Source organism: Anabrus simplex, chromosome 2 (genome assembly GCF_040414725.1).
Source record: "Anabrus simplex isolate iqAnaSimp1 chromosome 2, ASM4041472v1, whole genome shotgun sequence".
NCBI lineage: Eukaryota > Metazoa > Arthropoda > Insecta > Orthoptera > Tettigoniidae > Anabrus > Anabrus simplex.
Window position 1 is genome coordinate 400365911 of NC_090266.1, and position 27643 is coordinate 400393553.

The following is a 27643-nucleotide window of genomic DNA, read 5'->3' on the forward strand; positions in this document are numbered from 1 at the left end:
TTTTCTAGAAAACAGAACTCAGGGAATTAGGGCAGACGAAGCTTTATCTGTCCCTGTAATAATTAACAAGGGAATTCCTCGAGGGAGTATTATAGGACCTTTATGTTTTCTTATATATATCAATGATATGTGTAAAGAAGTGGAACCAGAGATAAGGCTTTTTGCAGATGATGTTATTCTGTACAGAGTAATAAATAAGTTACAAGATTGTGAGCAACTGCAAAATTACCTCGATAATGTTGTAAGATGGACAATAGGCAATGGCATGATGATAAACGGGGTTAAAAGTCAGGTTGTGAGTCTCACAAAAGAGAAAAGTCCTCTCAGTTTTAATTACTGCGTTGACGGGGTGAAAGCTCCTTTTGGGGATCATTGTAAATACCTGGGTATTAATATAAGGAATGATCTTCATTTGGGTAGTCACATAAATATGATTGTAAATAAAGGGTACAGTGTTCTGCACATGGTTATGATGGTATTTATGGGTTGTAGTAAGAATGTAAAGGAGAGGGCATATAAGTCTGTGGTAAGACCCCAAATAGAGTATGGTTCCAGTGTATGGGACCCTCACCAGGATTACTTTATTCAAGAATTGGACAAAATCCAAGCAAAAGCAGCTCGATTTGTTCCTGGCGATTTCTGACAAAAGAGAAGCGTTACAAAAATTTTGCAAAGTTTGGGCTGGGAAGACTTGTGAGAAAGGAGACGAGCTGGTCGACTAAGTGGTATGTTCCGAGCTGTCAGTGGAGAGATGGCGTGGGAGGACATCAGTAGACGAATAAGTTTGAATAGTGTCTTTAAAAGTAGGAAAGATCACAATATGAAGATAAATTGGAAGTGAAGACGACAAATTGGGGCAAATATTCGTTTATAGGAAGGGGAGTTAGGGTTTGGACTAACTTATCAAGGGAGATGTTCAATAAATTTCCAATTTCTTTGCAATCATATAAGAGAATGCTAGGAATACAACACATTGGGAGTCTGCCACCTGGGCGACTGCCCTAAATGCAGATCAGTAATGATTGATTGATTGATTGATTGATTGATTGATTGATTGATTGATTGATTGGTTGATTGATTGATTGATTGATTGATTGATTGATTGATTGATTGATTGATTGATTGATTGATTGATTGATTGATTGATTGATTGATTGATTGATTGATTGATTGATTGATTGATTGATTGATTGATTGATTGATTGATTGGTTGATTGATTGATTGATTGATTGATTGATTGATTGATTGATTGATTGATTGATTGAAGACCTCCTTCTTCCTATCTATTCTTTTTAGATTTCAATGAACACTGCCAAAGCAGTATATAATATTACTCGTGATCTGCAGGCCTTCGGCCTATGCAGCGGTCGCTTGGCAGGCCCTTCAAGGGCTGTAGTGGCATGGGGTTGTTTTTTCCTTTGGTTTTTGTTACTTTGCCTAATAATATTAAAGACATCTTTTGCAAGTGACTAACTTTGTGTCTTGACTTTGAACAACTCGTCCCACAGTCCTAAGTCCATGCCATATTACACCTAGTTGACTGAAAGGTTTTTCAGGCTCTTGTGACAGCTCATAGAATTTGACGTGCTCACCTTCAACTGCACTAACGACATAGCCGCTTGCCTTCCCGCCAATTTTTAGGAAAATATTTCACAAAATTTGCATCCCGTCTTCACTTAACGGCCATGTTGCCCGTCCGGTTAGTGGCGCGCAGCTGTGACCTTGCATCTGGGAGATAGTGGGTTCGAATCCCACTGTGGGCAGCCCTGAGGATGTTTTTCCGTGGTTTCCTCTTATTCACACCAGGCAAAATCTGGGACTGTACCTTTATTAAGGCCACGGTCGCTTCCTTCCCACTCCTAGCCCTCTCTTATCCCATCGTCGCCATGCGACCTGTCTGTGTCGTTCCCCTTGGACACTTTTGTTGGGATGGCAAAAAAAAGTAGGTAAATCGTGATTTCGATCTCAAATTCTTCCGCTAAACATGATTAAGACCAGAAAAATTTGCTAATTACCTTCATATTGCTTGGCCACGTGCTTAGAAAAAGTCTCTGTCGTTAGAACATAGAAGAATCGCCTTCACGTGCCAAGGACGTGAATACACAGAAATCCGGCGTTTTCCAAAGTTCCAAACGGCGGTCTCCCTAGAACGATACATGGCAATGGTAAAATTATGATTTCCTCTGCTCCATGGCTTCTATTTGATGGGTTCAGTAGGTAATTAATGTATGATCTGAAGTAATCTGGACATTAATTTTAAATTTTATAAACATTTCCCTGAGTAAATGAAGCATCCGTTGCTGTTCGTTAGAGTGAAATGTGACTCATCCAAGGAGGAATTCCAATACAATTCCTGTCTCTAAAGCTCCCATTTTTACCTCAGAAGACCTGCCTGATGGTGGATCGGTGCGGTAATCTGTAAAATGAATGCTATAACCGTAGTCTATCTTCATTCAGTCACCTGTGGATATTCTTCTATAACATTTACGACATTCTTAACGGACTCCTAGTCTCTGGAGCAACTGTCGGACAATACAACAATAGTTAAGTCATGAGACATTCGTTCTACCATATGGCAAGCGAATGCATACCCGATAAAGAGTCGCATAGGCCCATACTGACTGTCCAGTGGTGTTTTATTCATTTGTGTCATTCCATGTCACTGTAAGGCTGACAATGAAATGAATCTCTCGAGAAAGTCGTAATCGAGGCAGATAATGGATTTATTTGGAGAGACTTATTGACAAATAGCTTACTGCTGTTTACAAGACCTGGAGAGAAGTGGGCGTTCTTGTGCAGGATTACAGGAATTACAGCCATTAGAAGATGGTCAAGGGATAACTCTTATGTAAGTAATATGGTGTGCATAAGTTAACAAGTTCCATAAAACGGCAACATACTTAGGCAATGTTGCCTAAATGAACGTTATTATAGTATAATATGATTTTTCCACGTGCATCGAATCAAAGCTAATAAGACAGTGTTCTGTAATGGAACTATTATATTCTTCATATTGTGACAGGGCCATGCAGCTCAGTGAGAAATCCATTGTAGGGTAATAGGCAGTCAGAATGGCACGAGTTCCTGTGAGACTGCGTTACCTGTATATCAATGACGTCGAGTAAGGTCGAAATATCGGCATGAGACTGGAGAACGTCAATCAATCAATCAATCAATCAATCAATCAATCAATCAATCAATCAATCAATCAATCAATCAATCAATCAATCAATCAATCAATCAATCAATCAATCAATCAATCAATCAATCAATCAATCAATCAATCAATCAATCAATCAATCAATCAATCTATCTATCTATCTATCTATCTATCTATCTATCTATCTATCTATCTATCTATCTATCTATCTATCTATCTATCTATCTATCTATCTATCTATCTATCTATCTATCTATCAATTAATTAATCAGTCAATCAATCATAAATATTTCGAAAGAACATTGGAAATGTATCGAAAATTTATCTTGATAATTTGTTCCTATTCCTTACTCCTCGACCAATAAATGAGTATTTGCCCCAATTTTTCCTCATGAATTCCAAATGTATCTTATTACATTTTCCACTTTTAAAAAATCCATCGAATATTATCTCTATGTGTAAATGTCATTCCCCTCCATCTCTTCACTGCTGGGAAAATACTACTTAGTCGAGCACCTCGTCTCATTACTCCCACGTCATTCAAGTCCAAAATTTGCAACATTTGCCTAACACTACTCTTTTGTCGGAAATCAACAAGAACAAAACATGTTGCTTTCCTTTGGACCTTTTCCAGATCTCCTATCAAGTATTCTTGGTCTGGAGCCACACACTAATTCGGGTCTTCCCAGAGACTCGTAAACCCTCTCCTTTAGATTTTATAACTTCAAATCCTAAATACGCTCGTAACCATGTGAAGAGATCTGCAACAATTATTTACAATCATGCTTATGTGATTGCTCCATTGAACACATTTCCTTATATTAACACGAACATTTACCCATGACTCTTTTCAACCATATGGTACTGCCTAGTAGTCCTACGTTTACGACAGTCCTTTCTGTCACATTTATTTTTAACTACGACAAAACCAGCTCTATGATCACTTATACCACTTATCATTTCAATTTCCCTATATATCTCAGCTGGTTTTCTCAGCATCAAGTCTAAAATATTTTCCCCTCTAGTTGGTTCCATTATTTTCTGATTTAGCTGACCTTCCCATATTATTATTTCGTACGATTTCCGTCGTTCGCTTTCGCTTTCCAAGTAACAATTGGTAAATTGAGATCACCCGCTACAATAACCTTCCTTTCCGTGTCGTTGTCCACGTATCTGATTACCTTATCAAATAATTCTGTCAGCGTAAGCGCCAGATTTTGTGCACACCCCAAAAATATTAAGTTGTCCTTCATCTTTACAGATAAATTCATGTATTGCGTTTAATTTCGTGTTTCTAATCCTTATTTTTTTAGTATATTATAAATTCTTCTTTCACCAGTATGAATACTCCCATCCTACCATTCCCAACCTGCCTGTGCAACAAACACTCCAGTTCCGGGAGAAAAGGTCTGCATCAGCAATATAACTGATCAGCCATGATTCAATTTCTATCATCATATCTGGTTAATATACGTAAAATTAATTTAATTCCTGTCTTTTCAATAATCCACGGTTATATACTAACAATTTATGTCATCCTTGCTTGATTCCCTGCTTCCTATACTGTCATCACCGCTCCGTAATCCACTAAAGTTCCCTGAATATAATTCCGTATTACTGTTCTAAACAAATTCCACAACTTACATGTATCATTGAGGTTCAAGTGAAGGCCGTCTGAACGTAGATCCGAATCTCCCATCCATTCATTAGTATCTACAAATCTCACTCCCAGTTTACCACATGCTCATTACATAGCCTTATTTAAATCCAGAATTACACTCCAATCAACATACTTCCTACACAATGTTCCACTGATAACAATATATGCCCCCTTAAACCTCTTCCGTGCCCCTGTAACCAGGTCCAACACATCCGCAACTATGTCGGTACCTATTCCTACTTGTCCAACGTTATTGGTACCAACGTCGAAAATTACCACCTTCGCCTTACCCTCCTCCTTCCCTTCTATTTTCCTCAACATATGCCTCAACGTAGTTCCTAGGTAACACTTTATCCTGGTTCACTTTCCTTTACACACAACGCCCCACATACTTAACAATTGAGTCTCCCATGATCAGAGCCTCAACCCCACCCTCCTCTTTAGTTTCCCCCTTTCCTGGTCTCCCTTAACTTCCCAGACGCCTGCTGAACGTACTTCCTCACTTCTTCCCATTATACTGTCCTGCCCCACCTCCCTCTTTCTATCCTATAATCTGCGTTTCCCTTTACTCTTGCCTAGCACCTCCTCTGTACCACATCCCTGGTCTCCATATTCCCTCTGCTGATCTACTTGCAGCGACTCATACCGATTCCTTACCGATACGTCTTCTGGGTCGACTCCCTGACGAAAACCCTTAGGCCTCATTTCATTCCCCTTAAAACATTAGTCCAACGTTCTTCCACAACAATGTTTTCTTGACATGCAAGAAGCCTAAATGTTTTTTTTTTCCCATGGCGCAACAGCCCTTGAAGGGCTACCAATAAATTATCGGAATATATGAATCAGCTGATTATTATTTTTGTTTTCTTGACTACACTCCGCACTTCCTTCTAGACCGCAGGCAACAATGCAATTTTTGAATACGAAGAGTGGCAATAATCGATACAAATACTACGACTGTTAACTATTTCGCCAGTGAAATACTGTTTATTCTGTTGAATTTCCATTTTAAACAAAATTTGCAAACGTATGGTGTTATTTAATGAAAGAAATTATTACCTTCGTGATAAGTGGGAGTGGTCAATTGCTACTGGAATTACCGTGCCCATTGCTGTATGATTGTAAAAGCTGCGGAAATGACAACACCTGATAATATCCTTTCTCTTTAAGTATTCTGTCAATAAACCAACAGATATATAAATTTAAAAATTATAATTTTTCTTCTTTCCCCCAACCCAAAACCGGAATGGAGTAAAACGTAACCTTCAGCACTTAATTTACCGAACGCAAACAGATTTACTCAATGTAAAATGTAAATATATATCACAGATATTAGTACTATAAATAAACATTCCAGTCTGGGATGCACATTGCACATCGTGGGAGTCAGTATGACCACTACGCTAACAATATTCTGGATCCGGTCATCGTTTCGTAACTAGAAGGCAGCCCTGGGAACAATTTTCCGTGATACGACACTAGACTCTGTACCACAGCCCAAATACGTGCTTTCTCCTGCCAAACAGTGTTCTAATATCTTTGCATTCTTGTTATCCATATTTGCCACCAACTGAAAAAAAATCACATTTTACTTAAACGGCGGGTGCACTCATAGGATCGTCCACCAACAAATCTTGATGAAATCCGGATGCGAACAACTAGCGCTTAGTTGGATATACCATAGGGTACCATTCGCACATTTTATGATTCATTGCACAGCACTTACTATTATGAAGCAACGCAAGTGTAGGGCCCAGGTGTGCTAATCATTTATTCAATTTTGCCCAAAGTATCCATCAGTATTTATATAAAGCTTTGGATCAGACTTCTTTTGAGAGTTTTGTGAACACTGGTATTTATACACGTGTTGCCGTACATACGATTTCTGCAATCCTCTTGAAGCACAACAGAAAACCAAAGATGATGATGATGATGATGATGATGATGATGATGATGATAATGCTTGTTGTTTAAAGGGGCCTAACATCGAAGGTCATCGGCCCCCTGAAAACCAAAGAAGAAGCGTGTAAAATTGTTCCGTGACTGTGGCAGAAGAGGGAGAGAATGCAACTCTCCACGAATGCACGCATGCACATTCAGGTATTTAAAGGATCTTTACGCTTAATTGATTGAGACTGGCCGCGGTATTCTTAAAGGCTTTCTCTCTCTCGATTTTCCATTTGATATCCAGCTTTGTGTTTAACTCCTCCAATTATCACAAGATAAATAGAATCCTGCCCAATTTCAAACATGACTTTCTATTTATCGAAGGCAATGCAACAATTTCTTTGAGTAAATCAGGAGAAACCACCTTTTATTGAGTATACAAGTTTAATGCGCATTTGTGCCTTTTCTGGCGAGACCTGATGTTTAGAGTACACTATGGCTTCTGGTATGGGCTAGAGCAATTATGTTACTTTCCATGATCTGTCTCTGTGTTATACTTAGCTTTGACAATAAGAAATTGACTGAGGTATGAGGGTTGCTAGTAATGCCATTCCTTATGCAGCCAGTCGGTGCTATGAATTAGGTGAAATTTTTGCTCATAGGGTCGGTTGGTGCATGCATTTCAGAGGGCTTGAGAGACTGTTAGATAATGGCAACTTCTGGCTCGGTGAGGAAAGCAACGGGAAACTACATCACTCCGCATTTCCGTAGTACGCCTCTTCAGTGACGCCTAGGTCATCAATGACAGATGATGGCGGAACGGTTGAGGATCCAACCAGCCTTCGGGCTGATGACTAAGCATACATGCTTAAGCTTCAAATATAGAAAGAGTGCCTTCTTCAATATCCCTAACCAAACATGATTTCCTGAGATATTCCATAAGTTAACAAAAATTAAAAGATCTCATTTAAGATCAGTGGTTGTAAGCAAGAGAATGCGTATTTTATGGGTATTTCGAATCAATGATGATTAAATTAACATTACAACAAACGAATGGTATGTCCAGCTTACATGTGAGCCTTTCTAACATTGCATACACGTCTCCATACGTTAGTTTTGTTCAACGTTGGCTTTACCGAACATTTCAATGGATGAAAACCATAACGGTATAAGTAGCATTTTGGTCATTCAGAGAAAAAGGCATTTAAACATCGTCACTACTCATATAAAGCATGCTATTTGTAGTTATACCACCCATCACTAGAGCACAGAATATTGCCGCTATCACTTGTATCTCCTTGCTGGTGAAAGAATATATCCTCCTGGAGTTACATCCTGCACTTAACTCATTTTTTCTAAATGTCACTTATACCGTTATGGTTTTCATCCATTCATTTAATAACTTCATTTAAGCTTATACCGGTGAGATTTGGCATTCACGTTGAAGAAAATTTGATTTGTTTGCCAACCATACAGTTAGTTTAAGACGTGTGATAAGAAAGCGAACTGATTGACATTTAATGTTCCTAAATATATACAATAATTTATCTCGTAAGGAAAATCCAGTCGTTAATTTTTTGTGAGGTTTGTTTCCTGTTGCACTGAAGTGTTTAATCTTGTTTTCAGGTGTTTATTTGCGACGAATTGTTTATCTTCCCAGTTTTGACATATGGAGCTGTTTGGAGCTCATTATTAAGTAGGTATCCCTCAGTAACATGTACATCAGACTATAATATTCAGGGAATCTAAAACTCAATGGTTCTGTCATTAACAGGAAAACATTTCGTTCATACAAGCATATCCGCTCATGTCCTATCGTGGAAAGAACTACGACAGGTCAAAAAACTGAAAATGGAGAAGGTGTAACTGTGTCGGTCATGATATATGGCTCCATAGCTAGAAGCAGAAAATAATAATGTATATGCCATTACTGTTAAATTAGTTCGCCTAAGTATTAATGCTTTCTAAAGAAAAATCATATTCATGGTAATAAAAACAGCGAAGCTGGAAAATCAGAATAACACAGGAAAGTTCCTTCTTACACCAATCACAAAGCTTGAATGGAAATTAGCAATTATACACTGTAGGCTGTTCGTTTCTCAACCACTAGTATCTGCGCTACTATAGGTAAAAATTAAAAATTATCGGCGGATAATTGGAACTTACACCTTTAATGTGAGTGACATGTATGCATATGAAATGGAGTAATTCGTGACCAATAACGCAGTAAAGGCAAACTACCTGATAGCTTCAAAAATAGGGTAACAAGAGTTCGCACGGAGAAACTTAACAGGAAGGGCAATGATATATATTGCTATTCAACATAGCAACCATTGTTGTACAAGCACTTGTTCCAAAGTTACACCAAGGTGTCGTTCTCTGAATGGAAGGAATTTCGTCCATTTCCTGAAGTCAGATAATGACGACATACTGAACGGCCATATTGTCTCTTGACACACGGGTGCTTCTTTAACGATTCAAAGAGTTCGGAATCACTGTATGCTAGATCGACGCTGTAGGAAGGATGGTCCAGCTCACGCCACTGGAAGAGCCGTAACAATTCGCTCGTGCTACTGGCGGCGTGTGACCTTGTGCTGTCATGAAGTAGCACGACGCCTGTAGAGAAAAGTCCAGGTCGTTTTAATCGAATTGCTTACCATAAAAGATCCAGCGTTACAATAACCGGCAGCATTCACTGTAGCTCCAATAGTAAGGGAATCTGGCATTTTGACCTTCCACCAATGTCCTTGAACGCGCAGACATTTACCTGTTGTTACGCTGTCTGATCGTCTACGATCTGCAATCGCTCTTTTGTTCTACCAGAATACAAAGTCATCCTACTTCTTTTCAGAACAAGAAGGACCTTAGATGAGTGGAAGGCAGCGTCCATTACCCGTAAGTGGGGTAGACTGCTCAGTACTATATCCGGCGACTCTTGCGATTTGCCATAGGTATTCTAAGTTCCAGTTCAATTTATAGTTCCAGCATACGTACATACTTCCAAAATGATTTGAGCACACCCAAACTTATAAGTGACTAAATTATCAACTGCGAATAACCACAAATGTTCCTCTGATTGCACATTAGTATTAACGGTTGGTAAGCCACTGGCCATCATTAACGTTTTCATTTCAGAATGGACTCATTCAATGACATCTACTTTTAAATCTTAGAAAATCGGCAGTTTATATCTCCTAAGTTCAGATCCACGTCAGTATCCACGCACAGAAATCAACACGAATTTCTAAATCTCGTCCGTGAAGTTCTTGATGTAGTTGTCGGTGATACGGATGAAAGAAAGTGCAATGCAATATCTTTACAACAGACGACTGGCTGATGTTGGCCTCTTGTGCTACTGCTCGGGTACTCGTGTGAGGATTCTCACGGAAAGTGTCCAAAACCGTCTCAGCAGTTTCACCGGACGTAACTGGTGCCTCTCTAATAGGACGTGCCTCGAAATGTGACGAAGTTATACGCAAACCTCGCTCCACCCTCATAAACGTATTAGCGTTTGGTTGTTGTCTCTGTGGAAATCTTTCCTGGTACAAGCGCTTTGCTTCCTGTGAGTTCTGCCTTGTTTCGCCGTAGATGAGGAGCATGTCAACATACTCATCTGCTGAATACATTACGAAGAAATGATCAGGACTGCTGGGCTACACCAACACTACACATTCAACATGCTTGCTTGGTCGAATGTGGGAAGAATGGCCTCTTACTTGATCCTGAGCTTGCATTCGGGAGATAGTGGGTTCGAATCCCACTGTCGGCAGCCCTGAAGATGGTTTCCCGTTGTTTCCCATTTTTACACCAGGCAAATGCTGGAGCTGTACATTAATTAAGGCCACGGCCGCTTCCTTCCAACTCCCAGGCCATTCATATCCCATCGTCTCCATAAGACCTATCTGTGTCGGTGCGACGTAAATCCACTAGGAAAAAAAATATTTGATCCTCAAAATTTATAATGTGATTAAAAGTATTAATTGCTCGCGGGATTTGAACCAACTACCAATGCAACATGCGTCAACACGTATGTGGTTAGTCCACTACTTCACGGTGACTGTTGCCTCCAGATTATCGGAAAGCTTTCTTGTTATAAAACTACGTCCCGCTTCACAAACTCGCACACGTTTTCTATCAGTATGCCGTCGTTTTTAGCGATAATTTGGAAACCAATCGAAAGCTTATTATAGACACGTACATTTTACATAAAACGTATGACAGTTTGATGTATTGTGTAAATACCTGTCTCACAATTATTTTTTTTTTTTTTATTTTTTTTATTTTTTGCAAAAGTCGTGCAGTGATGATGCAGTAAGTGCTGTAAAGGCGACTGTAGCTTGGTATGCGGCGATGGGGAAATCGACCACCACCCCACTGATGTTCGTTGGGGTGCCTAAAACGAGAAACGTCAGGCGCGGCTGACTCACCCGGTATGTGTACTCCTGTTTTTATATGAATCCCTCTCAGACTGATTCTGTTGATTCCGTCAGCTTCCGCTTCGAACGTTAGCACTGTATCGCGTCCGGCGAGCCATGTGGTGACGAATGAACTTGCTACTTCAACTTCTATTACAACGTCTACATTTAAACGTTCCTTGAGAAGCCTTTCTCTTGAACAGTCAAGAATTTCACATTATTTTATTGACACGGCATAAGCCCAATTCCCTCTATCATGTCTATAAGTACGGGCCTTGAAGTCATCATTGGCAACATGTCTTCTTATTCTGAAAACAAAACAACATACGACGATTTTTCAAAATGGAGATATAATTTAAGTTTCGGACGTGTGTTCTGGATACTCGGCGTCCATAGCATGAAGGAAGAATCTACTGAGCACAAACAAAGAATATTTTAAGAGATATGAGGTGGTGTGAAAATCTGTATTTAATTTCATCATCATCATCTGTTTACCCTCCAGGTTCGGCTGTTCCCTCGGACTCAGCGAGGGATCCCACCTCTACCGCCTCAAGGGCAGTGTCCTGGAGCTTCAGACTCTTGGTCGGGGGATACAACTGGGGAGAATGACCAGTACCTCGCCCAGGCGGCCTCACCTGCTATGCTGAACAGGGGCCTTGTGTAGGGATGGGAAGATTGGAAGAGATAGGCAAGGAAGAGGGAAGGAAGCGGCCGTGGCCTTAAGTTAGGTACCATCCCGGCATTCGCCTGGAGGAGAAGTGGGAAACCACGGAAAACCACTTCCAGGATGGCTGAGGTGGGAATCGAACCCACCTCTACTCAGTTGACCTCCCGAGGCTGAGTGGACCCCGTTCCAGCCCTCGTACCACTTTTCAAATTTCGTGGCAGAGCCGGGAATCGAACACGGACCTCCGGCGGTGGCAGCTAATCACGCTAACCACTACACCACAGAGGCGGACTGTATTTAATTTAACCAATATAACTGTCCTTCCTATTTCTGCACAGCGGGTAATCTTATTTATAGAATAGATTTATCGCTGTTTCACTGCATGCGATAACATAGAAACAAGGTTAATTCCTGGTGATTCTGTCTGTAGATACATCCAAGTGCAATAAAAGCGGAACTCGTGTAGCAATGCCTTTAGTGGGACACCAGGAATTCTAGTTTGTTGCAATGACCCAAGTCGTCTCGCTTATAGCTTGACTGGAGGAATGCATAATTGAGAGTGACGCCCCGTTGCGTCTATTAAGCGTATCTATTGAAATAGGGATTTGCATTTTCATCCAAGCAAGCAAATGTGTAAGCAAGCAAGCAGGCCAGGAAGCAAGTAGCAGGAAAGTCAGTCGAGCGGCATCGAAACATGGTATGACACAAAACCAACAGATGAGTTTCCCTGTAAAATGCAAAGCCACAGCTCGTTATATATATCTCCTTTATCCACGAATTAACTCTCGGCCAGACGTGGTTGCCATTCCCCCCTTACACTAATTAAATCCACTGTTTGCATATTCTGTATTCCCTCGTTCATACATACTTCGCACCCAAAAAGGTTTCACGCCTAAAGACGCTTATTAACATTTCAAAATGCTTATAATAGAGTACGATATTCGGTTCCAAATGAAACCACGCATGCATGCTTAACGTCTTCTTTTATTTGCTTTCATAACGATATTCTGCTACATCGGAGTCTGCGGTTCTGGTGTTGTTTTCATTCCATCGGTAGCCAAAAGCGAAGAATTTTAAAGTATTGAGCGGCCAGTACTATTGAAAAATGAAACTCGTGTTCCTGGAGTACGAATAATGTATCTAACGGGATTCTGCGGTTTGGATGTCATATTTCCGGACAAAACCAAAAACTGTGTTTAAGATTGTTCAATAATTTCTATGAAATAGATAATTAACTTTAATACATCATTCTACTCCAATAGTATTCAGTATTCTAATACATGTTCAATTTATCATTCACGTGTAATATTAATGCAATATTGTTACAAGAATGCGCTGTATTCAGATTAATTCATGCGATGTTTCCCATAGACGTATTAAATGTCATGAATCTTAAGTACTTGCTTTGAACATACCTGGACAAAGGAGAAAAAGGAGGTTAATTTACTGAGGCATATTTTGTTCCATAAACTGCAATATTTCTTCAAGATAGCAAGAATAGCTGTAGTTACCAGACAAAAGTAATAACCGACACAGTTTGAGTTTTATCTTCACAAATTTGTCACTTGTCTGCTAAACAGTTACCGATTTGCTCTGTATTTTTCTTCTAGTCTTACTAACGTGAAATTATTGTAAATATTCAAATGTAATTAAGTAGCCGTTTAGGAATTCTCTTCGGCTTTAATTTGAATTTGATCAAGCTGAGTTCCCCACGTAAAAATATTTCACAAGAAGTACGTGGAGAAAACGTTGCTCTGGGCTTTGGTAATACATGTCTGCATTATCTCCATGCCTAAATGGTTAGAGTGCTGGCCTTTGGTCACAGGGGTCCCGGGTTCGATTCCCGGCAGGATCGGGAATTTTAATCATCATTGGTTAATTTCCCTGGCACGGGGGCTTGTTTTATGTGTTGCCTTCATCATCATTTCATCCTCATCACGAAGCGCATGTCGCCTACGGGCGCCAAATCAAAAGACCTGCACCTGGCGAGCCGAACCCGTCCTGGAATCTCCCGGCACTAAAGGCCATACGCTATTTTATTTTACATTATATGCCAAAAACTTAACATGCTAGAGACAAGAATCTTGGTATTTTGAATGTCCTTTGACAATACAAGAACCTGTACCTTTTTGTCTTCGGAGAGGGCACTTAACAGGGGGTGAAAAGTAGTTGAATTATTTTTTATGAGGTTACAAATATCTTAAAAACTGAAAATGTTACAGAGGTGAAAACTGATGTTTGGAATCTCCTTTAAAAATAGGGAAACATGTGTTTTGGTTTACGGAAAATACACTTAGGTGGGGGTAGGAGAAGGACTGATAAAGGGGTTTAATTCCTTTTATGAGGATACTTATGTTTATCTCAGAAAAGGTATATGTTACAGGTGTGGGAGTATGTATTTGGAATCTCCTTTAAAAATATAGAAACATGTATTTATTTTTTGACTTGAGAGAAGACTGTTTCTCGCATGTACAGTTCTAATTCGCATGGTCGTCTTAGCCCCAAAAGGTAATACCACAAATATGGTTTACAAAGAATTTCTGGGGCAAATGAAACTCAATTTTTCGGTGAGATTTTATACTTCAGGAATTTTCAGATAGTCTCATAGTACAATGCCGAGGAACGATTACTCTGATCAAATTACGAAATCCACGCGAACGAAGCCGCGGGTAATTGCTAGTCTTTAGATATATTTTAAACAATGTGCTCAGAATAAGAAGGCCTGAAAGCGTTAAGCGGCTGAATCAACTACGACTACTTTTTCTACCATAAATTAAAACTTCCAGAAAAATCCGTTTGTACTTTTCACTCTCCACAACTACAGTGAAAAGCTGACAGTTTATAGACATTGGGCGCTGATCTGTGCACCTTAATTAAAATGAGTACTTCAACAGCAGGTAACAAAGGAAGAGACGTTGGCATTAATTGTAGGTAACTGAGAAACCAAGATTCTCATGCTTTTATCATTTACTGACTCTAAAGAAGGATTCGAAAATTTGCCAGCCCGGTAAACCACTATCATGCAAATACAGTAACGGTTTCTGAAATATTTTTCTGAATAACACCGACCCCGTATAATAGGAATTGTTTCGGCTATCATCAGCATAATAGGGGTGTTCGCAAACACGTCCTTCTCTTGTTAGATATGTGTGAAGAACTGTAAATAATATAGAAAATATCATATAAATATATATATATATATATATATATATATATATATATAGGTAAGTAATATAGATTCTAACGAGCAGCTGTAAGCATGAAATATTGCAGGAGTTTTGGAAATATTACCTACGGAGATATTACGATTCTAAGACCCTTCACTCGCCAAGAGGAATTCAAGACGACCTTCATTCTATGTTGAAACAGCTGATCGCTTGGTGACTTCGAATGTGTGTTGTTTCTCTACTTGTATGTGAACCGCACACAACCCCTAACGAAGCGTTAAATGTAAAGGTTGTGGAGGCAGAGGAAACATATACCCTACATGCTTTTTAGTTATAAATTACCGTAATGTTCTAGGAGAACTATTAGGAGAAGGCTTAGACAGAAGCCGCCAGTTAATGATAAATATACACGTAAACGGGAAGTGTAGGTTGTACTCTTTTCAATCAATATGGGTTACACTATACTTAAAGCTTATAACATCAACCCCTCGCGTAATATTTCCTTTACCATTGAAAAGCAGCTTTAAGTTTCTTGAAATAACGGGTAAGTCACTCAAATCTGTTGATTTAGATACCACACCGTCAAAACCAAATAAATGTTTTCAGATATTTTGACTCGTCTTTCGTTGGTCTCTTCATCTATGCCTACATACTATGCCTCCATTTTTGGATATAATTGAGTAGAATGGAAACAGCTTTAAATACATTTACAGCGGGTTGTTCACATTTGCACTTCACAGTACCCATTAACACTTAAAATTCCTTGGTCATCGTGCTGAATGCTCATTCGGCCGTTCTACGATCCAGGATCAGTCTATATTTAAATATGATTATTCCGTTAGTGAGAGCTCCCTTCGCACGTGATCTAATAAGGTACTCATACCTTGGAATTGCGGGCACATCACGGGCCGCAAATTAATGTGGAAAGTTTCTTCAGTGTCTTCAAATGGTAAGGGCTTATGATCTCGCAAATATCATTCTCTTCGCAGCCATTCACGCATTTATGATGGCTTAAAAATGCCAGGATCACTGTTCTTGCCAGCATAACATGTGTCTAACAGGTGACTTCTGCACGGCGTTTATATTTGACACGAATATAGATACAAATAAAGACTTCAGGACATTTTTAGTTTCATTGCTATTTAGTTAAGTTAAACGTTATTTGCCATTCCAGATTAGAATTCAATAACAGAAAAAACGAAAAGAGAAAACCTTGAAAATTACTATCGGATTGCAAGTAATGCCGTAAGTCAATTCACTTGGTCCACGAAGATTCAGTTTCCGTAACCGGTCGTTTATGAACGGTACCGACAAACTGAACTGAAAAGTGGAACGTCAATATTCGGTGTCATAATAAGCATCACCATGCCATCAACAGCAACTAATGCGAATTTATTAACAAATGCTCTTCATCAAAATATGGAAAAATAGTTCATTACAATACTCCGTGTGGTAAGAAACAAGGAGAAATATCTCACTCTTATAAAAGAATGGTTTGTTATTTATTTCAATTATCACAGGCATCACCTTGACTATTGGAGAAATGTGCTACTATAAAATTATGATCAATACTATCATTAAGAGAATTATATTTTATCACAAACATTTAACTTCAGTGATCAGCACCAATAAAATTTAGCTACCGCGCTATCATCGCAGACTGAACTGATCATGTAATGATTATCCACAAAATGATAACTCTCACTGAAATAAACTAATCACAAGTCCTCGCAGACTGAGCTAACCGTCTAAATTTTGTATCATTTGTAAACACCAATAAATAATTATAATTCACCATAATCATTGCTCCACGCAGGGCGCTATTTACAATATATGATTACAATGAAATAATAATTCATAATAGACTATATCTTAACCGACTTAGAATTAAAATAATCAAATACGAATAAAATAAATTGTAATCTAATTCAAAATTCACTGCAGAAAAAAAATTAGTACTCGTGGAAAGGCAACATTGATTTTGTTGCTTTCGGTTGCAATATATTCAGCGTAACATCTTTGTTTGGAAAACTTGCATCTAGAAGGGTACGATCTGTATGACCTGCCCAGGAATCATTTGTTACATGTTCGCCAATGATTGAAGTTAAGAAACGTTTCATGCGTTCTTTTGTCATTTTCACACTTTTGCTTGCCTCCACATGAATGTTTTGTGGACAGGTTGTTTCAAGTTTCTTTAAAATATTTTAAACGAAAGTGCCTGGTGTCTCTTGAAAACAGATGTACCTGTTTGCTAGTCTGCCTGCAATTGATAAAGCCACATCACGTGTGTAGTTGTGGGTACAGCTATGTACAGACTGCAACACACTACCTGTAGTTTTCTCTACTCTGTAGGACAGTGTTGATGGTGAAGACATTTCGTACTGGAATTGATTCTGGTCACTGTTCCAAAAATTACCTTTCTCCACACCCTGCTCTGTTGTAAAAATGTTCATATCTTCCACAAATTGTTGTGCCTTCTGACGTATAATATTATCACCTTCTATGTCCTTACGTGTTACAAATGTATTAATATGCCTGGATGAAATGCCATATTCAGCCTTGAGATGGTCGATGAAGGAAATAGAAGCTTTGAAATTGACCTAGCCAAATATTTTAGCCCCTTCTAATGCCCACATCTGCAGATGCCACTAGTGAACTCTAGATCCATACCTCCTTACACCATCAAATTGCGATATTGCATACCGCTCCCCATTTCCTGGACACTTAATTTAGAATTAATGTGCAATTTCATTTTCTTTTGATGCACTTATAGCGCTTCATTGGTTTGCTATAGGAAATGAAGCCACGATTGTAATAATCCTCATAAATGTTCTCTAGTACGATGTCATCAATAACGTTTTGGGTGGAGAGAGTTCGTACTCACTTTGACTCGACTGTTTCAGGTTCCTCCTGACCTTCAAAATCCGTATACCTCTCGAGCGTAACGTCGTGTATTTCTGTGTCATCGCCGTTATATTTCTTAATAATTATGTTATATAATATATCCGCGAACTCCATATCCTCGGCCCCGATGTCATTTACATATTCAGCACGTCGCAACTTGGTCCCTAATATTTGGACCACATGCGTAGGATTAATTCTCTTCATGATATCACTGCACTGTACACAGTTTACACAGTAACTCGTTTGCGAACACTCCAAGAGACAAATACGTACTGCAGCTATACCACTCACGCAACTGGAGCACTGGTTAGTGCAGCTACACTATGCCACCATCTAGTGACGCTAGCAGACAAGTGCGGAGTTTTACATGGAAATGAAGCACACCACTATTTTGTTTATTATTGCTTATTATTCTAAGAATGGTTTCGTGCGGTTCCGAGAGTTCGAGGTCAAAGCTGTCCCTTGTAAGTGGGTGTACTAATTTTTTCCTCTAGTGTATATGAATAAATAATTGAATGAATTACTAAAATAAATTAAATTAATAAAAATAATCAATCGAAATGTCCGTAGTATGGGTGCCAGAGTACACCAGAAAGGATGCCTCGATTTTAGATAGAGCATGACAATTCTTTCTCTCCCAGGGCGTGTAAATGAATCTGCGCTCTGGCCCATTTGCTTCGGGCCTTACCTAACCTTCTCAAAAAGGCTAAATAGATAGGAACTGCACCTAGGTTAATTAATAACTCCACTGATTCTAAAAACGCTAACTATATTCTAAATAATATCCGTGCATGAGCACCTCATCAACACACAAAAATATACAAACAATACACTCAAAATCTACCGCCGGAAGACTCCATATTTACAACAACAACAACAACAAAAACAGTTAGAAACCGAAAGCGAGGACCAAGATACCATTTGCAGTTCGTCCGTTGGAAGTTCATTACAAAGCATATATATATGTAAATTAATACACTTAACTGTCTCCGTGTACCAACACAACTTGCATATTCTCATAATTAGCACTTATTTTATCACACAGATACTGTACCTTTATAGTGATATGTTCACTGAATCTAACACTTGGTTTAAAGGTACATTCACCCGAACAACACACGTTTGCTGTTCCAGAATATAAATTATGGAAAGTCTGGAATACAACACTCCATAGCTCTCACCGACACATAATACCTAGCCGCTACATGCGATACAATACCAATTGCCTAAGCACTCCACAGTTGTAGGTTATTACCACACTTCACAAACATAATAAGACCACGATCCACAAAAGTTACATCTTCTCCCCTCCACTGTTTGAAGTGAAGTCCCTCCAGTATCATAAATTGTAAGTCATCCTCCGCCGTTTGATCACATGCCTATATAGACCTCAGCTTCCCCTTCCTCTCATATGACACGTCTAGACTGATCCTGGCCAGTGAATCACGAGTAGATCCTCTTGTCAAGACCACACCGTGAACCTCCACCGTGTTAAAAGACAATAACAAGGCACCTCATCGGGCTCTGGGATGTTCGCATGACAATAACAACATCAACGGACTCTGGGGTGTTTCACATGATTCATACAAACTTTCCAAGTTGAAAATAACATTGTTTTATCCATCAGTTTGTACAAAGCTAATCACTTATATCACATATGGAGACCTTCCAGTTTAAAATATTAAGAACAAAATATACAACTGAAATACTGATAATAATAATAATAATAGGATTAATGACAATAATACCTCTCACTTCTGAATATAGTGTGAGGGTGTGATATATGTACTATCACACTAGGGTATTGAATATTGAAAATTAACCGGACACTGATAATTGCAGACTTAGCTAAGCATCTAACTGAATAATGAACATTGAAAATAAACCGGACACTGATCATTGTAGGCTCAGCTAACCATCTAATTGAACTCATGAATGTCGCTAAAACAACTATAATCAAACATAAACTAATTTGATGAACGAGTGACCTGTCCCGTGCTGGATGTTAATTCTTTGCTATTTTAAGGTATAGAAACAAAGACATGAATAAATCTTTTTTCTATCGTTACGTCCTTTCAACCCTAAAATATTTACATTACTTGTAACTATCCCTGTGGTCCACTAACCAACTAACAAAGGTATGTATGAGTCTAGCCGCAATCACTACATTTTAACAGACCACTGCTGTACAACTCATATAACATGATGGTCCTTCAGACAACCAGAACTGATACCATCTAATAAATAAACCACAAATCCCAACTGTTGGTGAGTGACAGACGACTGCAGTCATTTACCTTCAACATTAGATAACTTCGCCACGACACATACTAATAATAATCCACTGCCACAACAAACAAACTGTGTCAATATTTCAGCGTAACAATCTCTCCCATTTCTCAAAAAATATTAATCCAGTAAAAAACGTTGTGTCCACCATTTACGAGGATTACATACTATTATTATTTCTTTCGACCTTCTAAATTATTCCCAGACAGTCGTCTAATAAAGGGCTGGCAGTGTTCTAAAAAGATCATCCCTTCGGCCAACAGCTTTCTAGTCCTTCTAGCCGAAAAACACCTGTCGTGTTTATACCTGCGGCAATTCTTCATGGAAAGATTCACTTTGAAATAAACCAGATTATTTTATATTCATTTCAAATGAATGCATTTCTCATAACATCTAACCTTATGAGGTCACACAATTCCTCGAACCAAACGGTCTTCGAACCCTGGACATTGCAATTGCCTTTCATGACATTCTAACACATTATTTCGTCAGGCATCATCCCGGAACTCATTTGCTATTATTTCGTCGGGCATCATCCCGGAACTCGTTCACTAATTTATTATCACGGAATTCAACTCCACCCATTAATTAACACTGTCTCTACTGGTTCGTCCTTTCCTCATCATGGATATTGGATTTATATTTGATCTCAGAGTAATTGTTTAGACAATGTTATGTGGCCCATCATGAACTCATTTAATTTTTGCTTCATCTTTATATCGTGGCATATTTCACGGATTCGTCGTCGTACGGAAATTACGTAAACTACTGGAACGAACTTCTAACAAATATGAAAATTCAAATTACAGGAATATTCCGCATATCTTGATTTAATTTAGAAATTACGATGTCTCTATCCGATACCTACAAAGACAAAATTTTCCAACACTCAGATATATTTTACATTATCATTTGACACGAAACCTTGACACACTCATTCTATAACGACAAACTGGCATAGAATTTATCTTTACCCGATGTCTCCTTTAACCGGATTTAAAATAATCAACTGAAATTTTGGGATTTAAACATATAATCCACGCAAGCTTCTCATTACTGACCACACGCTAAACATCTCTGTGCCACACAGAACTTATTGTTTAAAAAAAAGCATAGGAAAGCTGGCTATCGGCCAGAAACTTTGGCCCTTATTGACACAGAACATAACGACGAGAATACACTTCAATGAATACAAATCATGTCACCCACCTGGATTTATTCTGAGCAATGGCATGTTATCAGACATTGCCTTTCGCCGAACACATCATGTTGGCACACATTATGCACATTTCACACATTTCTTCTCGGAGATTCTTAATTAAGACTATTATTCTATGTTATTCTTACATTCTACACACTGAAAATGTTAATACTTAACTATATGTGATTCTTCAATGTTTATTCCACACGTTTCTTCTTGGATATACTTACCTTTATATTATATATATATATATATAATAACTTGTCCTGACTGACTGACTGACTGACTGACTGACTGACTGACTGACTGACTGACTGACTGACTGACTGACTGACTGATTCATCATCGCCGAGCCAAAACTACTGGACATACAGAAATGAAATTTTGGGGATACATTCATATTAAGATGTAGGTGCTCGCAAAGAGAGGATTTTTTGATATTCCGTCGCTAAGGGGGTGAAAAGGGGGGTGAAATTTTAAAAAGAGTGTATCTATATCTCAAAACTTTAAAAGTTTACAGATGTAAAAATTGGTATTTAGAATCTTCTTTTAAAATAAGGGTACAAGTAATTTTTTTGTTTTCTGAAAACCCCAATAGGAGGGGTGAAAAAGGGTGAAAATGGGGAAAAATGGGTTGAATGCCTTCAATCAGGATACCGGTACTTATATCTCAGAAACTGAAGATATTACAGGCCTGAAAATTGGTACTTTTTATCACTTTTAAAAATAAAGAAACACGTATTTTTTGTTTTTGGAAAATACAATTAATGGGAGGGTGAAAAGGGGGTGAATTTTTAAAATGAGTGAATCTATATCTCCAAACTTTTAAAGTTTGCAGATGTTAAAACTGGTATTTAGAATCTTCATTAAAAATAAAGAAACACGTATTTTTTTGTTTTCGGAAAATCGCAATAGGAGGAGTGAAAAGGGGTGGAAAAAGGGTTGAATGCCTTTAATGAGGATACATATATCTCAGAAACGAAAGATATTACAGAACTGAAAATGTGTATATGGGATTTCCTTTAAAAATAAAGAAACGCGTACTTTTTAGTTTTTGGAAAATCCAATTAATGGCGGTTAAACAGGACTGACAAATTGGGGTGAATTTTTTGAAAGACTATATCTACAGAATATCTTGGAATCGTAAAATGTTACAGACGTAAAAAGTGGGTGTTTGGAATCTCCTGTAAATGTAAAGAAACATAGGTGATTTGTTTTTGGAAACTCCACTTAAGGGGAACTCAAAAGGGGTGAAATTTTGAAATGAGAATTTTTACAGTATATCTCAAAAACTTAACATGTTACAGAAGTGAAAAATGGTATTTTTTTATCTCTATTAAACATAAAGAAACGTGTATTTTTAGTTTTCGGAAATATCACCTGTGTGGAGGGGGGGGGTAAAAGTGACTGAAAATGGTGTTGAATTCTTTTAATTAGGCTAATGATATATAAAAAATGAAGATTTTACAGACGTGAAATTTGATATTTTGAATCTGCTTTAAAAGTAAAAACACACGTATTCTCTAAAAATCCAATGAAGCGGGGGGGGGGTGAAAGAATTGAAAAATTAATTGGCTTAATTGTAAGAGAATACATACATCTAATAAAAACTAAAGTTATTACAGATGTGAAAATTCGTATTTGGATCTCCTTTGAAAACAAAGAAAAAGGCGTTTTGGGCGGGAAACCATCCTGGAGGGCGGGTGTGTAAAGGAGTTGAATTCCTTTCATGAGGACACATAAATAAAAAACTGAAGAAGTTAGAGTCGTGATAATTGGTATTTAGAAGATCCTTTACTATTAAAGAAACAAGTATTTTTTGCGGGAAAATTCACTTATTGGGGGGGGGGGGATTATTGTGAAATGAAGTGAAAAAATTTAAATTATTTTTATGGGGATACTTATATCTCAAAACTGAAGGTAATAGACGTGAACATTGGTGTTTGGAATCTCCGTTAAACATAAAGAAAAAAAGCATTCTTTTAATTTTCTTTTTTGGGGGGGGGGGGGTGGCGGTAAATAAACTTAAGGCGGTGGGGTGTAGAAGGAGGTGAGACCAATTGATTTTACTGTTATTAATGTACTTATAAGGATCCTCGGTTGCTCAGGCGGCACTGCGTCGGCCTCTCAAAGCTGGGTTCCGTGGTTCAAATCCCGGTCACTCCATGTGACATTCGTGCTGGACAAAACGGAGGCAGGACAGGTTTTTCTCCGGATACTCCGGTTTTCCCTGTCATCAGCCATTCCAGCAACGCATAATAATAATAATAATAATAATAATAATAATAATAATAATAATAATAATAATGTTCCGGACCGTCGTCATATGTGCGGACCGCGCTGGAAACGGCTCCTGGACGTGTGATGACTAAGAATGCAGTCCGGCCGCGGGTTCAGTGCCGCCAAATCACCCAATATGACACCACGCTGGATCTCCTGAAGGATTTTATCCATATTAAAAATGATTAACGGAAAAAATGGCAAAGATTTACGGACCCAACTGACCAAGAGGAATACCTGAGCCTAGCCCGGGAAGTACGAAATCGATTGTTGGAAAGGAATATTGAAAAATGGGAGGAAACGTGCTATAAAATAATAGAAAACGAGTCAGATTGGGAATTTTGGAGGATTCTCGCAGAAAACGAGTCAGATCGCGAATTTTGGCGGATTATATATCTAAAACAATAAGCATTCAATTATAAATTTCAGTGTAATACCGTAGCGAAGCACGGGTATCTTGCTAGTATCTACATAAAACACTGTACACTTATAACCTATAATTTATTGTTAAATCACTTCTTATTCCTACTTTAATATTTACACCATCGGACACATTTAACAGGCAAAGGAAATGTATCGAAATTAGCGTGCCAAGATATGCCGTTGATTTGATATTGTTTCCCTCGCAAAACACGGACAAATTTTATATTCACACGAATATGAGTATTTATTTCATTTCACAGTCCAACAGTTCTTACCATACTCCTTCTAGGCTGGTATTAACACTTACCATGAACCATCTTGAGTTTCCTGCACCATCCGCACATAAATAATTGACCAAGAGGAACACAGGTCTCGACTTCCGAACTGTCAATGATAGAGTGCTCCCGGATCTCAGTGGATAATCCTAGTATGCCTGCGCTTTGGCGCGATAAAGTGATATAAAGAATGCACCATATTCGACAATTCTATTATCCCACGTGTTTCATCTTTGTCTTTGATATCCATAATGTACAGAAAAGTTCGAGGAATATGATTCTCATGATTATATAATGAATAAATGATTTTCTCCCACTATGACGACATACACGGGTGGCTTCGAATCTTCCCACGGTCTAGCACATTCTTTCCATCTTTGGCCAGAAGAGAATTGATAACATGATAATTCCTTCCAATTTACAGGGCGTTCCATTGTACCAATCCAAGATTTAATTTACATCTGAATAATAATCGTACTTTAATATTTAGCCACGAGTATATTCGAATCCATCCGAAATTCTCTCCTAGGATCTTACAAATCTCGATTCCTCTCCTGCCCAAACAGATCACATTTCAAACTCAAAGCTCTTCTCTCGTGGGTACGAAATATGAAGAAGACACATGTTTCTCCTCCAGTAATGAAGCAAAAATGGATACTCCTTTCCCAACAACGTATCTCGCGGCTAGGTGGCTAGTAAGTTTGGGGTCCCTTTTGACGACTGTTAATGATAGATTCAGTACCTTCTAATTAAGGCCACGGCCCCACGGCCGCTTCCTTCTGGTTCCTAGGACTTTCCAATCCCATAAGACCTATCTGTGTCAATGCGAGTTAAAGCAAATTGTAAACAATATGTATGATATAGGAGAAGTGCCATCCAAGTTTAGATTGAACGCTCTTATGCCTGTTCCCAGGAAAATAGGTGCTGACAAGAGTGAAAACATCCCAGGCAATTGGCGGTAAAGAAATAAATACTTGGGTTCGATTCTAACCTTCCACTATCACATCTCCCACCGCGCCCATGCCATGTGTACTAGTGTTAGGATTGACCTGCAGCGGGCAGTTCTTAGCATGTAAAATATCTGCTCCTGGTCTGTGTGCACACATCCTGTTCTAAGGTACGTGTTCTTCGCATCTGTGCTCGTTCCTCGGGTTCAATCGAGGTACCCAAAGTGAATTAATAGTGGCGCTCACGATTTTCTGCTGTCTTCTAGCGCGTATCCACACATCTCGTTATATTGCTCTGGTTTAGCAAGAGAGACCACTATATTTCAGAATTGTAGTGAATGTGGCGTGATGCATAAAACTAGATCGCAGGGAGCTGGTGGACCTCCTGCTAAGTAAGTATGTGTGTAGGAATGTATGTATTTATGTATGTCTGTGTGTCTGTGTGTATGTACAGTATGTGTGCATGTATGTGTTAATGTATGTATGTATGTATGTATGTATGTATGTATGTATGTGTATTTAATTTATTGGAAGTCGACTTCTTCTATTTCTTGCTACTAAACATTTTCCTAAATTCGTTGGGATTGGCACCTGATAGGTATTTTGTCCAGTTTTACGGCCGGGTGAACTTCCTTACGCCAATCCTGTGTGGATGGAGGTACTAACCATTGCGTGTTTCTGTGGTAATTGGTAGTATATTGTGTTCCATGTAGATGAAGAAAAGTGTATTAATTCGAATACAAAACCCAGTTCCCCAGCCAGAGGAATGAACCTTGCTTTGTTCAAATCCCCTTCCTGACCGGGAATGGAAATTGAGGCCCTCTAAATTGAAGGTCAGTACGCTGACCAGTCAGCCAAGATACCGGACCACGTTACTGTGTCAGTGATACAGCAGCTAAATCTTCTGAAATTTGATTTGAAGCCCTCTGCGTTCCGTGGAGTGTAGATTGATTGGACAAAAATGGGCGGGCTGAATTTTATACCTGCACTGTCTAACCTAAACATTGATTTATAATTTTGCCTTAAATGTAAAATGAAACAGTAAATCATATATTACCCTCCAGGGTCGGCTTTTCCCTCGGATTCAGCGAGGGATTCCACCTCTACCGCCTCAAGGGCGGTGTCCTGGAGCTTCAGACTCTTGATCGGTGGATACAACTGGGAAGAATGTCCAGTTTCTCGTCCAGGCGGCCTCACCTGCCATGAGGAACAGAAGCCTTATGGCGGGATGGGAAGATTGGAAGGGATAGGCAAGGAAGAGGGAAGGAAGTGGCCGTGGAATTAAGTTAGGTACCATCCCGGCATTCGCCTGGAGGAGAAGTGGGAAACCACGGAAAAACACTTCGAGGATGGCTGAGGTGGGAATCGAACCCGCCTCTACTCAGTTGACCTCCCGAGGCTGAGTGGACCCCGTTCAAGCCCTCGTGCCACTTTTCAAATTTCGTGGCAGAGCCGGGAATCGAACCCGGGCCTCCGGGAGTGGCAGCTAATCACACTAACCACTAAACCACAGAGGCGGACGAAACATTTGAAATTGACGGTGAGTATACTGTGTAACATGGAGAATATACAGGATGTATCTAAATTATACACACACAAAAAAAATCAAGAATGCTCTTCGTGTTATGTAAAGAACAATGGCGCAATCGAATTGGGGGAGAACAATTTTCTTTTCGAGACAATGATGTAACTGGCAGAAATAATTCTCCACATTAATGCAGAAGCTTCTTCGTTCGATTTGCGCAGATTTTTCCTTGTCTCCCACAGGCAATATCCACAGTGTCTATTAAGCAACGATCATTTCACACACTGTACAAGAACTCATTCTAATTAAGACCCATTTTTAAGTCAGGGAATGCACCCGATCGTTTCTCCCTCGCCTGCTGGTCGTATAACGTTCTTTATTCTTTAACATGCCCGAGTATGCATCGATCCCAACCGATGATCGTGCATTCCTTTACACACAGTATTGCAAAAAGAATGGAATACTGAACGAAAGAGACAATACGCTCAATGGGTTGATTATGGTAAATGTTCAATGTTTCCCCATCTACATCAATCTTCACTTAACAAGAAAAGTCCACGGGAGTTAAATAGCCCAAGTGCAGAAGCCATTTGACTGGCCACCATGGCCTACCTCTCCCGCTGGATGATGATCGTTTACGTGCTGCGTGAGACGGCGAGAGGATTGCGGTGGAGCACATCTACAATCGCTGCCGAATAGCCAATATCTTCCAATAACCCAGACAGTGATTCTACCAAGAAACGGTAGCATTCCTCACTGTTCAGGCAAGGAGGAAGGATATGCGGACCAAGTAAATAGTTACCAACAGTGCCCTGCCCAAATACTGGCACTAAATCGATGCT